The sequence below is a fragment of the Sceloporus occidentalis genome, unplaced genomic scaffold, assembly GCF_023333645.1.
Source record: "Sceloporus occidentalis isolate IW3139 unplaced genomic scaffold, rSceOcc1.0.p SCAF_6, whole genome shotgun sequence".
Lineage (NCBI taxonomy): Eukaryota > Metazoa > Chordata > Lepidosauria > Squamata > Phrynosomatidae > Sceloporus > Sceloporus occidentalis.
In genome coordinates this window covers 119,956,357-119,969,408 of record NW_028316986.1, presented here as the reverse complement: position 1 = coordinate 119,969,408, position 13,052 = coordinate 119,956,357, and the positions used below count along the sequence as shown (strand labels likewise).

At 41.6% G+C, this 13,052-nt stretch overlaps 1 long non-coding RNA gene and 1 other non-coding gene across 3 annotated transcripts; both read right to left on the bottom strand.

Annotated features, from left to right (window-relative positions):
- Positions 1-5,815: 5,815 nt before the first annotated feature.
- On the bottom strand, positions 5,816-10,516 carry LOC149311326 (uncharacterized). 2 transcript variants are annotated; one of them, XR_016281774.1, is made up of 7 exons: positions 10,464-10,516; positions 8,548-8,601; positions 7,935-7,994; positions 7,333-7,360; positions 7,037-7,111; positions 6,677-6,744; positions 5,816-6,088 (listed from the first exon to the last, which is right to left on the bottom strand). It is a non-coding gene; the product is annotated as an uncharacterized LOC149311326 (long non-coding RNA). The 2 variants fall into 2 exon arrangements; XR_016281775.1 differs by having other exon boundaries at positions 10,484-10,504.
- LOC149311327 (small nucleolar RNA SNORD50) lies at positions 7,213-7,285 on the bottom strand. The gene has a single exon (XR_016281817.1). It is a non-coding gene; the product is annotated as a small nucleolar RNA SNORD50 (small nucleolar RNA).
- Positions 10,517-13,052: the final 2,536 nt, after the last annotated feature.

The window sequence follows — 13,052 nt, the reverse complement described above, 5'->3', positions numbered from 1 at the left end:
CTGAAGTCTACGAAAATACAAATGCATCTGAGGAAGTAGACTGAAGTCTACGAAAGCTCATGCTGCCAACTTCTTTCTTTCACTTAGTCTCAGAGGTGCTACAAAATCTCTCTACGTAGTCATTCTGATTAATGTTTGAGTCAAAGTAGGGGAACTCTTAAACTATTTCAGTGTCGCGGCAAAGAGACACAGAGACAGGAATGGGGGTGCACAAGCTTCTTCCCAGCCATGTCTTGGCTGGGCCTTTTATTGTCATCTTGCTTACTTCCGTCCATTGTTTTCCTTACAATCATTGATAATAGCCTTGCTCCTAGGTCATCTGACTGGCATGACAGGTGCGTGATCAGTGCATGCTTGGTGCGTGCTCTTGAGGCAAGGAAGCAGGATATGGAGACCAGCTAAGCCAGCCGAATCAACATGGGCTTATCTATCTAATTATGGATAAAGCATTGTTATCTTGAGAGAGGGTCACAGTTCTATGGTTTGCCAGCAGAACTGCCACATCTCAATCTTGATGAGCATTGCTATCCTGAGAGAGGGTCACGACCCCGTGGTTTTGCCAGTGGGGTTGCCACATTTCAGTTTCATCGTTTAGCCTGAATTTGTGTAGTTCCTCCATGGATGGTCATCATTTTTGATTTCTTTATATTCAGCATTAAGCTTACCTTTGCACTTTCTTCTTTGACCTTCCTTATAATTGCTCCATTATATTTTCCGCTAGTATTTAATTTATTTTATTTCATTTCTGTGCCCCCTTTCTCCCAAGAAGGGACCCAAGTCGACTTACAAGATAGTAATATGGTTGATATTTCTTCCTCCTATCTTTACTCTTACTTTTTCTGAGTCTAGGTGTGTTCTTCATAGAATGTTTTCTGGTACAGGTTGAACAGGTAGGATGTTAGGATGCAGCTTTGCTTGACCACAACTGGGAACCATTCTGTTTCTCCATATTCTGTTCTGACAGTACCTTCTTATCCTAAGCACTGATTGCTTATCAGGACTACCAGATCTACCTTTAAGAGCCATCCATAGCTTTCGTGGTCTATAGGCTATAAAGCACATGGTAATTTTCTTTCTGGAATTCCTTGGTGCACTCCATTAACCAACATATGTCTGTAGTATGGTCCCTAATGCTTCTTCCTTTTCTGAACCTCACTTACACCTGTGGGATTTCTCTCTCCATGTCTGGTGTCTATTTGGAGGATTTTGAGCCTGTGTAGGTGGTTAATGCTGTGGAACTATAGTTGCTGCAATATTTTGTGTCTCATTTTTTGTGTCTGGGGATATATATTGATCGCTTCGTCTTTTCCAGGTTCTCCACAATATGCATTGATTGTTCTGTCTTTTGGCCACCATTTTGTTTTCTATATTTGTTGGCATATTTTAGCACTAATGTTGATTCTGTGTGATTTGTAGCAATTCAGTTGGAATATCATATGTTGATCATCTGTCCCTGGTGATGTATTCTTCGCAGTATCTTTTATTGTAGCTTCTACCTCACTTTCTAAAATTTGGGGTCCCTCTTCATAATCTAAATTGGAGATAACTAAGCATGAAGCATGATGTCACATCCTCCAAGGGAGCAGTTAGTATCACAGATCAAGTTAGTAAGACACTAGTCTTTGGCATCTAGGTGGGGCAATAGATCCAAAATACAAACCCACACCTTAAGGATATATCATCATCCAATTGCTTGTATACTTCCCGCATCTCCATATTACCTTAGGTAACTTTAATTTGTTCACCCAGTTCTAGTCAAAACAGCCCCTAAGCACTGGTTTGGAGGTTGTGCTCAATGAGAACCAAAGTAGTGTTTCTTCTGTATGTTGAAGGCCCCCAAGGAAGAAACTCTGGGTGACATCATCCAGCATGTTTTCTTCATATAGATCAAGAATGAGGCATATGTCTCAGGCAATCAGCTTTCTTCCTTAGATTCCTCATGATGAATCTGCAACTACAGAAACAAAAGGCCTGGAGGCAGGCACATATGCTCAGATGCAACCTAAGAGGATGTCTACCTGACCAGCATAGCTTGCTTGCTTATTTTTTTTATTTGAAGGATGTTCTGACACAGCAACCTATTGTCAGGCCTCCAAATTCATACATGCACCTGCCTTACTCCTTGTTTGTTTCCTTCTTCCCACTATTATCTAACCACTGCCTGAAGAATAATACATGGGGAAAAGCTGAATTCATCAGATTAAATGTAAGCCATATTAAGGAGCATGAAACTCTGCAAAAACCTGTAGATCAAAAGAACAAAGGAGTGCATTACCACCTACTCACTTCACACCACTTCTGGGGGCCTGGCATTTAAAAGAATCAAAATTACTGCAAAGCAGTGCCTCCCAGCTAGGTGGTCCAGCAAGAGCCTGTTACTGAATATTCTGAAAATCCTACTTGAAAGTAATATTATGAATAATGCGGCAAATGTGCCATTTCTAGACAGTTCTGAACCATCTTATGATTCTGCTGCAAGAAAAAGAAGATGCTACAGTTGGCTTTCTCCCAAACTGTTAAAACATTAGAAGGGTGGGGTTTCAAAAATGATCTAACACCAAGCTTGCCAAAACATTCATTCTCTAATTCTGGAACATAAGAAAAGCCTTGGTGGATCAGACTAAAAGCCCATCTAATCCAGCATTCTGCTCACACCATGGCAGCCATCATGAGTGCAACGGCATCTTCCCAGGACCTGATGTACAAGCTGCCTACAGCAGAAGACTAAGTATCTACCATGACTACTACTCAGTCAGTTGCAGAGAACCTGCATGGTGTAGCGGTTTGAGTATTGGTCTAGGACTCTTGAGTGACCAGGGTTTGGATCCCCGTTCAGCCATGGAAACCCACCTTGGGCAAGTCATACTCTTTCAGACTCAGAGGATGACGAAGGGAAACTTTCCTTGAGCAAATCTTGCCAAGAAAACCCCATGATAGGGTTGCCATAAGTTGGAAACAACTTGAAGTTGTGTGGTAAAAAATCTTCATACTCCATCAGATTGCCTGGTTTCTTTTTAAAGCCATCTGAACTGACAGTCACTACTGAATGCTGTGGTTGGGAATGCCAGTACAATCTCTTTTTAGCTAGGCTGGATTTCTCATCATTCAGTTTTGGTAGATGAATCGGGGTTCTAATTTTAGGAGATGATGAAAAGCTTCGGCCTGCTCATTTCTCCACAATATGCCTACGATAATTCCGTACAAGTGTCATATTGTTTCCTGACTTCCTTTGAACTAAATAGTCAACATTTTGTCCAAATTTTGATCACTTTAGTTGCATTTTTTGCATCTTGTCTAGTTTGTGCAGTGACAAGAACGATGTACAGTACGTACTTCTAAAATTAATTTCAATCATTTCCTTGTAAAAACAAAACCTATCTGTTTATTTCCTTAATTAAGGCAAACTCTTGTTGCTTTTACACATATCTGCAACACATTGTATTAAGAGTTGCACTGAAGTGTCCACCATAACAAGATCACACAACTCACCAGCTCAGAACCCATCAGCACATAGATGATGCCACTTTATCGAATCTCATTTGCCATTTTAGTCATCATTCCCTCAGTTTGGAGAGGGGTTTCTGGTATTCTTGATAATTGCTTTTTGTTTAAACCAGTCTGTGCAGTGGTGAGAAAAAGTTTGGGAACTCTTTTGGATTGCATCAGAATCCCCAACTAAAATGTTATAATTCAAAAAAAGAGATCATTTGAATAAACACAGAAACATGATGCACTTTCAACATTTATTCACATGTGATTCAACAGTGAATAGCTATGTAATACTTCTGAAAGTATGTGTACTGCTAGATTCAGTACCTTGTGATATTATTCAAGCAATGACTTGTGTTTTCTGTAATTTGCTCAACCTGACAGCCCCATACAGACAGGCCAAAATAAAGCTGCTTCGGGTCACTTTGGAGGTATGCTGTTTAAATGAGTCTGAAAGCTGCACAAAAGCCACGATCTAGTCCTAAGGACAGGAGCACACTTTGGCACAGCTTCTGGGCTCTTAAGATGCGTGTGTCATTTAAACAGCATACCTCCAAAGTGGCCCAAAGCAGCTTTATTTTGGCAGTCTGTATGGGGCCATTAGTTTCAAGGTTTATGGCCCATTCCTTCTACTTTGGCTCAGTGGTATTTGATAGCCAGTATGACATAGTGGCTTGAGTGTTGGACTACAACTCTGGAGACCAGCAGGATTCAAATTCCCACTCAGGTATGGAAATTTACCAGGTGACCTTGGGCAAGGCACACTTTCTCAGCTTCAAAGGAAAGCAAAAGCAAACTCTTTCCGAACAAAACTCACCAAGAAATTATCTATGGGAGGCCAGCAGGGATTGGGGTTTTTTTTTAAAGCCAGTGTTGTAGTTTGGGCATTTGACTACAAATCTGGAGATCACATTTCAAATCCCTCACTCAGCCATGGAAACCATGGATGACATTGTGCAAAGACTCAGCATCCAAAGGTAAAGGCTGCCCCCCCAAACAAATTTTACCCCCCAAAAAATCAAGATAGGGTCACCATAAGTCAAAAAGGAAGTCCTCACCCCTCAAATATGCCAGGTACCATTAACGTAACATTTGTGCAGCTCCATACACCTGTTTCTTTCAAAGCATGCTCTGAACCAGCAGCCAATGTTCTGCAGACCACATTCGAGTAACAGTTGTGGATTCTTTTAATAACCATGAATTCTGCAGTGTAAATGACTGCAAATTGCTGAGCTCCTGAGCCACTAAAGTAGGCCCTAGTCATGACATTCCCAGTACCATGCTTGATGGTTGGAATAAGGTTCTTCTATTTGAACTCAGTATTTTCATCCAACTATTTTTATTGGGGCCAGAATTGCTGAGGATCTTCATGATCTTTACCAACTTCAGATAAACACCAATGTGCTTTTCCTCCAGCTACATTCTTCCCTCCCTCCGTGCAAACATATGGCATGCCCCTGCGAGCGGGATGCACCCCCATGAGGATGGAGGTTGCTCCTCCAGGAATAATCAAGAATGCAGATCTCAAGTCTGCAAGAAAGGAGGGGCAGCTGTAATTCAATGATGGACAAGTTTGTTCTTGCAGCCATTTTGGCAGGACAACTGCCAGGGTCTTACGCTACAACTGGAGATCATTCTAAGTCCACAGCTGAAAACTGAGTGGACAGGACCTACCCCAATTATTTTTGAAATTGCAATCCTTTCTAAACCCTTGGTTTTTTGGTAGTTGCTTCAAGGTCATCAGAGATGTTTTGCTTATGGCATTTCCACATAATGAACTTTGCAATTCTTACACAAGGCAAGGCTTTCCAAGCCCATCCTTTCATATCCACCTAAATTATAGGCCAGGGAGATAGCTACAAGTGTTCAAATATATCCCATTTCCCAACTGAAGATGCCAGGTGAAACCTGGGACCTTTTGAATGCAAAGCATGTATCTACTGTACTACTCTTCAACTTACCAAGTAAACCACACATAAGATCAGGTGGCATGGCTCCATTCCTGTAATATGCAACTGTGCTCTGTCAGGCATTTATAGGAATGCCACCTTGTTTACCCTGACATCAAGCTGTTAAGACTCAACCCATATAGTAATTTGGCACCATAATGTTGTAACTAACTAGCAGTTATATGCAACTGTTTCCAGGAGCCTTCTATTAAAAATTCAGGATCTTTCCCAAAGTCATTATGAGCAACTTCTCACACTGCCTCTCCCCCCTCCCTGATTGTTAATGTTAACTACTATTCTTCCCCTTTTCAGAACCCACCTACTCCATTTGACAGTTATCAATATACCCCTGCTAGGTGAATACAGACAGCAATCAGTATTTCTGAAAAACTTCACTTTATTGGTGTTGCTCAAAGAGCACAAGTTCTCCAACTATAAGGAAGTTTCAGTATTATTTATTAAAACTTGATTCTAGATGCAACACTGAAGATAAGAACCAGCCATTGCACATACACTCAATGAAGTTTAAACAATATGTGCAGTGCCAGTTCCCAAACTAGTCTGCTCAAATACTTGAGGCTGTTTGGAACACTCAAGATGTGATTTCCTCAGGGTAACTTCAGATCATGCTCCCATTTGGCTTCTTATCACTAAAAAAGAAAAAGATATTACAATTGGGTGAGTGCAGATTAATGTATTCTGTTAAATTATGACTGTATACTATGTAATCTTACTTATAAATTCAAATAAGCTTAGATTTCTAGTAGCAGAAATGCACCTTTGTCTTTTCCACTACTAGAGATCAGGGCAGTTCAGTAGCATATACTGGAGGGTAACTCCCCATCCCTAAAAAATCTACCACAGGCCACCATCCCTACCAAAACTGATAATTGTATCATTGTACTTCATTTAGTATTTTCATTAAAATAAATGCTTGGTGTGGTGAGTGTGTATTTCTTTTAATTAATTGTACACCTCAGAGTACAATTTCCTGTTTTGGGAAACCATTAATTTGGCAACCAGGGAGAGCATACCACCTGCACACTAACTGCTTCTGTACTAGACATTCCAGTTTCACTCACTTCAGATTCTTATGAATCTCCTTACATACTTGAAGGCCTTCAATTACTTTTAATTTAATAATGACATATTCATGCACTGGATGTCACCACAGACCTGTTATCTCAGTCCTATTGATCATTAGTTTTATTTTGCATTTTCCAATTTGAATGACTTACCTACTTTCCTTTGCCCATAAGCATCATGAAAGTGACTCAGATTTCAGCCTCAGGACTCCCTCATGTCACTGTTCAAACAACAATGCAACATTTTATTAGCTTTATATTATGTTGAGCTGATATCTGCACATATACACTTTTTCCCATTTTACAGATCCTGGACACCAATACAGCTGAGGTAACCAGTAATTACTGAAATGTATGCTTATTCAAATATACCAGTGTATTTAATGCATACTCCTTTCCTATAAGCACAGTGAAGACAGCAACCTTAATTATCATAAAACTAGCAGTCCTTCGCCTAAACCAGGTTTCGCAGGAAATATGGACACACTTAATAATCCAAGGTATTATACTTACTTGCTGTAGTCTCTAATCAAAATTGGAAGCCTTGAACTGTATCACCCAGTTGCTTCCTGGATTCCAGCTGCAAACCTAGACGTTAAAAAGTACACAGAAAACAGCATACATATAAATAGAAGCTACTAGGAATGTTTTCTGCAAACCAAATAGCAAATTTATTAACTACTAGTGTAACCTCAGAAGCCGGATCCATAATGGCAGTTTTTCATCAAAGAAATCAGGTTCGGGATAGGCTCATCAATGGTTAGATCAATGCTAACTACTTACTGAATACAAGTTTTTAACACACTTACCTTTATCCTTATACATCTTTTCTCAGGTCTGAAAAGACAAAATATAAGGTTTGTAAAGTATTTATTCCTTCTTTTTATTTCTCCTAATTATGTCAGCAGGAAATCAATGGTATAGCCCTATGTGGCAGTTTTTTCCAAATGTGCATGCCCAACAGAACAGATACTACAAGCAAATATCCCATCCCATTCTCCTGCATATTCTGAAAAAATTTAAAATTCCTCCCCACAGATCAATGGGTACAAAAAGTGATCATTTGAGCTCAAAGCAATTCTGAATTTATTGAATGTAATCCTAATATGCTGAAGACACACTAGGAGCTAAGAAAACTTGCCAAGTCTTAAAAAACTTATGGACACTTGTTCAGGGCTAAATATATTAACTACTGCATGCAAAATGAAGTCAATAGAGCTATGCATTCTCATAGTGGTCATAAAATCCACTTTGTATAGAGCTAGTCATGAAGGTTAGATAACTGCTTTAGGACTGGTATTTAAGCCAGTCAATTCACACTGCAGCACCTTCAGGCAGAGCATTCTGTGGGTTCCCCTGTATCCATGGTACTTAATAGTTTGTATTTTCATTTAAAGTTTTTTTTACATACTCAGGATTAGTCGCTCTTATCCATCAAATACTCTTCTAGGTATGCAGATGTTTCCATAATCTGAAAATAAATTGCAGAAGTTCAGAAGTAGAAAAGTACCCAAACTAAGTCAAAGGAAGCGGTTTCTGTGATCCAGAATAAGAAAAACTAGATTTTTCATGTAAGTATCAAGCTAAGGCTGATACCACTGCCAGAATTCTGTATACTCAATTATCTGGCTGCTTTTTGTACCTGCGAAGCCACTGCCAGGCTGCTTGATCACACCCCTTTGGTGCAGCGCCAAAGCGATGTCATCATGGTGCGCGCCGTCTGAACAGGTGCACACCATGGCGCCCGGCAGCCCTCACCCCGCCTGCGGGAAGTTTCTTTTTTGCCCATCTGTACCTAAGTTTCACTGTCTTGACAAAATGTCCACTAGTCTGCACCACAAATAATAAGGGATAACAATCCTACAAACCATGGCTACAATTCCATGTAAAAACTTCTGCAAGTATACAGTCATGAGATGCTGTTCAAACACTTACTTTCCATGAAATTGTCTAGAATTTGATTTCCAAAATAGTTTTAAATGTGTAAATATGAAATATTTTCAAGTTAGGCACTTGAGACTTACCACAGATCATTTTGTACTGTAGCAATACTAATCTAGCTTTTAATCTCATAGTTCCTGGAATAAAAATGAAATCAGAGAATTAAAAATCAAATAGAACACTACAAGTTACCTCATTTCATATGTAAATATTCAAATAAAACTCTGGGGTACATTTTAACCATATTGAAACATTCTTTTAAAATCTTTACTTATGGCATTTACTTTCAAGTAATTGCATTTTACAATTCTTTACAACCAAAGCTGCATAATTGTACAAAGCCACAAACGATAGAAACAGGAAAGTTAAGTTATATACATTTAGTAATTAACTATGTAAACTGCTCTGAACAAATTGGCCCACTACAGTGAACTCTTAACAGCTCAGAATCTGAAGAAAAATCATTTCCCATCATGCTATACTCGTTAAATCAATAAAACAACAATACCAACACACATATTTTAGGCATTTTGGTTGGCCCGATAAAGGCATCACTGTTTTTTGGATTGCTATCACACTTTGCAGTATGGCCACCACTACTACCCTGGATGTTTCCTGTATTACTTGAGGCATTCCTATTACTGAGTTTCTTACAACTGAAGTTAAGACAGAATAATGTTAAAACACAGAGATATGGAACAGTACGCATGTGCCTTCTGACTTGTTGCAACCCCATGAATTTAGACCAGTGGCTCCCAAACGATGGCCCTCCAGAATTTCTGTTGGCCAAGGTGGCTAAGGCTTCTGGGAGATGAAGTCCGGACCAAAGTGTGGGAACCACCGTTTTAGATAATCTTCAGAGGCAGTTTTGCCAACTCCTCCCTTTACTATGAATACCCTAAACCAGTGCCCTAACTGTGCACTTTAAGGGATTTTGGACTTTGGCTCCCAGAATCCCAGACTCCTGGCCAACGTGGCTGTGGCTTCTGGGAGCTGAAGTCCAAAATCTCTTAAAGGGTACAGTTTGGGGACCACTGCTCTAAATAAATAATAGAGGAGCATTTCCTTCAGCTGCTATTAGACTCTTAATCGTCAAATATACACATATTTCTTCATAACCAAGAAAAGGGCCCTTTAACTCAATCCAGGGCGACCAGGCATCCTCCTTTTCCCAGACCTCTCCAATATTTCCCAGTCCAGAAGGAATTCCAAAATGCCTTCCATTTTGGGCATGGCTAGGAGGCATGGATTTATCTGAGTCCTTTTAGGTTTTGAGCATGCTCTCCATTATTTTTTTCCCTTGAAGGTCCTCCATTTTGCAGTGCCTTGTCCTCCTCAGCAGTGAAGACCATCTGGTCACCTGTATGTAGGGCAATACCACCACCCCCCCAAATGTGTCCCTTTAAGAGATTTTGGACTTAAACTCCCAGAAGCCTTAGCCATATTGGCCAATAGTCTGGGATTCTGGGAGCTGAAGTCCAAAGTCCCTTAACGAGCACAGTTTGGGGACACTGCTGTAGAAGATGGGCATTAAATTTTCGGCCAATGCAAAGGTGTGGTTGGGCCAAATCCCTAACACTCAGGTGCAATCCACACTGCAAAAATAACTCAGTTTGAGACCGCTTTAACTGCCCTGGCTCAGTGCTAGGGAATCCTGGGAACTGTAGTTTGTTGTGGCACCAGAGCTTTCTACAAACACTACGCTTCCCAGGATTCCCTAGCACTGAGCCAGGGCAGTTAAAGCGGTGTCAAACTGGGTTGTTTCTGCAGTGTGTTCTGGACCTCTGTCTCCGCTGCTTTTGCTACCCTTCCCAAGACAGCTAAAAGAGAAAAGGCATTAATGCTGATTAAGCGTGTCTGGAAATAAAAAACAAAAGGATATGAGTAGTAAAAAAAAACCACCGACAAAGAATGCCTCTAAAGCCTAGGGGAGGGAGGGCGGGAAGAGAAAAAGAGCAACAGGCACACAAAATGGCGGCAGCGTTGATCCGAAACCCACCTCTCTAGCTAAAAACCAACCTCCTCCTCCCGCGCGGCGATCCGAAAGAAAGAACGGGGCCCTGCAGGAGCCTTATATAGGCACCGCAGAACGAAAACGAGGCTGGCTCCGCCCACACAGCTCTCATTGGCTACTGAGAAAGGGGTGTGGCATGGAGAGGGGAGGAGGCTTGGAGGGAGATGTTTATGAAGGCATTGTTTTAAAAAACGGAATCATAGAGCTAGGAATCCGTTTTAAGGCGGGCTCCGCTGGTGACTTCTTTCCTCCTCTCTATGGTTTTGACCGCTCTCTGTCCGCCATCTTCTCTCCCGAAGCTGCCCGTGCCAAGGCTGGACAAAGAGACCCGGAAGCGAGGTGGCCGCCTGCCACTCTACCCTTTGCAGCTGGGAGGGAGTGGTTCTCCTTGAATACAGTTTATTGTCCCTCAATCACTTCAGTCCAGATAGAAGAACGCGCTGCAGGAATCATTCAGTTTGAGAGTGCTTTGTTGGATTATTTCTGCAGTGTGCATCCGCACTGAAGGAATAATCCTGTCTGAGACTGGTTTAACTGCCCTGGTTCAAGAACTCTGGGAATTGCAGTTTTGTGAGACATTTCGGGCCACTGCAGAAATAACCCAGTTTGAGGCCGTTTTAACTGTCCTGGCTCAGTGCTAGGGAACCCTGGGAATTGCAGTTTATTGCGGCACCAGAACTGACAGAGAAGGCTAAATGTCTCACAAAACGACAGTTCTCAGGATTCCCCAGCATTCTTCCTCATAGGGGTCTGGTGCCACAGTAAACTTCAATTCCCAGAATTCCCTAGCATGAGGGGAGAAACGGCGCCAAGGAATGACCCACCCAATCTCCTTAAAAGTAAACAAATTACCCTTACCACCACCCCCCCCACATACATATATATACACTTGTCCCTCCATATTCGCTAGGGTTAGGGGCACAAGACCCCCGTGAATATGGAAAAACTGCAAATAACCAAAACACCACGTTTTTACCTGAGAGGACACCTCTCTAGGAATCCCTAGGTCCTCCAGGGCAACTCTGTGGCCAACGTCCGACAGAGACTGACCATAGGACTGCCCTGGAGGAGCTACAGACGCCTAGCAGAGTATTCTCTCTAGCAGTGTTGCCAACAAGCCTCAAAGATAATTCCCCAAAACCCGCTGAATCCCCCCAGATCACACGGAATATTCAGTCACAATTCCCGGAAAATTCCCATAATGTTAAAATGGCGGATGTTTTGCAAATAAACGTAAACATAATTGAATAAAAATAATTGTAACTTATTTCAACCCTCAAAATCACCATTGAACCAAACAAAGAATCTTTCAGTCCTTTTAAGATATTTATTTTGACATGAAGGGGGTTCAGGAAGCTTTGTGCCAAATAGAAATGTGTTCGGCTGCAACCGCACTGCAGAAATAAATCCAGTTTGACACCCTTTTAATTGCCATGGCTCAGTGCTAGGGAATCCTGGGAATTCTAGTTTTCGGAGACATATAACCTTCTCTCTCAGCAAACTCTGGTGTGACAACAAACTACAATTCCCATGATTTCATAGCACTGGGCCATGGCAGTAAAAACGGTATGAAACTGGATTGTCTCTGTAGTGAAGATGCAGCCTGAGTTAGGTCCAAGACACACTGCAGAAATAATCCAGTTCAAGACCACTTTAGGTGCCCTGGCTCAGTGCTATGGAATCCTGGGAATTGTCTCTGGAGTCTGGAGTGAAGATGCAGCCTGAGTTGGGTCCAAGACACACTGCAGAAATAATCCAGTTTGAGACCACTTTAACTGCCCTGGCTCAGTGCTAGGGAACCCTGGGAATTGTAGTTTTGTGAGAAAGAGCTCTGGTGCCACAATGAACTACAGTTCCCATGCATCTGAGGAAATATGCTTAAGTCTAGGAAAGCTCATGCTGCCAACTTTTTTTTCAGTAAGACTCAAAGGTGCTACAAGATCTCTCTATCATCATCACCATTATTATTATTATTATTATTATTATTATTATTATTATCATTATTAAATCCAAATGCAGCTGAAGAAGTGGACTTAAACTGGCAACACTGATATCCTGTAGACTCATTCTCTGGGGCTGTGATCTGGAAGCGTGGAGGCAATTCCCTTGAAAAACCAGGGAATCCTGGGAATTGTAGTTTGTTGTGACATGTTGAGACTCTGCTTTTACCAGCAGCCAGGGCTCCATGAATGAAATTCTGGGCTTGGTGGTTTGTTGTGCCCAGAATCCCATCATCGCAGGGAGCCTTGCAGTTAGAAGCAGTGCCAAACTGGATTATTTCTGCAGTATGGATGGCAATGGAAAAGAGAACGAAAAAGAGAGCCACAAAACAAAATTCTTGGAAGACAGGGCAGCAGGGGTGCCAACCGACCAGGTGCTCTGCCCATGCTCAGAGGCATATTTAATCACTAACACACACACACACACACACACTCTCAGGGACATCACATTCACATGATCACACAGCAGCCACTTTGCTTTCCCCTGGAGCCTGAGAATGCCTGAGGGGGGGCAATCACTGTCCTCTCTCTGATTGGCTGAAAACTGTTAGTGTGATTCCTCCAAACGGTTGGT